Source organism: Microtus ochrogaster, unplaced genomic scaffold (genome assembly GCF_000317375.1).
Source record: "Microtus ochrogaster isolate Prairie Vole_2 unplaced genomic scaffold, MicOch1.0 UNK122, whole genome shotgun sequence".
In the NCBI taxonomy this organism is placed as follows: domain Eukaryota; kingdom Metazoa; phylum Chordata; class Mammalia; order Rodentia; family Cricetidae; genus Microtus; species Microtus ochrogaster.
In genome coordinates, this window is record NW_004949220.1 from 549541 (window position 1) to 551065 (window position 1525).

General features: G+C 33.2%; 1 protein-coding gene across 1 annotated transcript in view; it reads right to left on the reverse strand.

Annotated features, from left to right (window-relative positions):
• Gucy1a2 (guanylate cyclase 1 soluble subunit alpha 2) overlaps positions 1–1525 on the reverse strand; it is a gene marked incomplete at its 5' end in the record, with an annotated part of 252172 nt that overhangs the window by 30845 nt on the left and 219802 nt on the right. The window lies entirely within an intron of this gene.

Here is a 1525-nt window from a genome sequence, read left to right on the forward strand (position 1 = left end):
TATATATATGCATATCTAGGCCTCTAGGAAGCCAGAAGAGAATGTGAGAGCCTCTGAAACTGCAGTTAAAGGCAGTTGTTAGCCACCATATGCATTCTGGGAATAGAAACTGTCCTCTGCAGGAATGGTGATCTTAAGTGTGGAGTCATCTCTCCAGTCCTGGAATGAAACTGTTTCAATGAAACATGTTACCAAATATTAAATAATTAAACCAGAGTAATCCCAAATACTGAAACTAGTCTAGGTCATCATTGTGAGACTAATATCTAGTTTGTTACAATGTCCAGTGAACGTGGATATTGTAGAATAAATAAATAAAAGAATAGATTAATTATAAGAACAAGATATAAAGTCTTTTTAAAAATATTTAATTTATTTTTAACTTTGTGTGTGTTTATAGATGAGTACCTTCACATATATTTAAGGACCCAGAAAGGTCAGAGAGTATGTTGAATTTATGGAGCTGGAGTTAGAGGTAATTTGAGCTGCCTAATTATAAGTGCAGGGAACTCTGGTCATTTGGAAGAACAGCATTCTCTCTTAACTGTTGAACTATATCTCTAGGTCAGAATTCATAGCTAACTTGCTACATAAATATGTTTCAGGTTTAATCTGTTTCATTTGTATATACAATCTATAAGTGAAACATTTATTATTCTCTATGAAATTATTTCTACATGAAGACTTATTCTACCTCATGACATTAATTTCACTTTTAAATTAAATGTTTATATATATATATATATATACTTGTTTCAAGTACTGAATTTTGCATGATAACAGTATGTATACCTATTTTCTTACTGTTAAATACTCAGGAATACATACAGAATAATACCTCTGGAGACTCTCAATAAGTAAGTCATGAATGTGGAAGAAATTGCCTAAGTCTTTGATATAGTAATATGGTATTACAAACAATTCAACCAATTCTTGACTAAGTCAAAGATTTATTGATTGAATGATGAGTAAATTAGCCACTGTACCTGATAAAGATTAATGTGTTCAAGAACAATTGCTACACAGTGAAACATGAAGGGTCCAACACAGTTCTATCAATAGAGTATATAACCAAACAACTAAAGCTAGGAGACAAAGTAAGGGGAGAGAGAGAGGGAGGGGAAGAGAGAGAGAGAGAGAGAGAGAGAGAGAGAGAGAGAGAGAGAGAGAGAGAGAGAATGTCATTATGGAACGGATGGTTTCTGAATGTATCAACTTATGATAAGAGAGACACACTGTCCCAGTTGTAGCTCCGTGTAATACCACCGTGTTAGAGTATTTGGCCACCAGATATGAAGTTTCTTATGCATATACCTACTTGTTGGATGGTGTTATTGAGACTAGAAATAGGAAATAGTGGAACAAACTACTACAAGAAGAGTGCCAGAAAGATAGATACAGTAAACTACTATTTCAAATTATTGAAAAAAAAAGGACTGTCTTTCTGGTAGAGTGATTTGCATTAATTTCGTCTCAAGGTAGGAAAGAGTAACTCCTAAAAATAGAACTCCAATTTCTTTTTTTT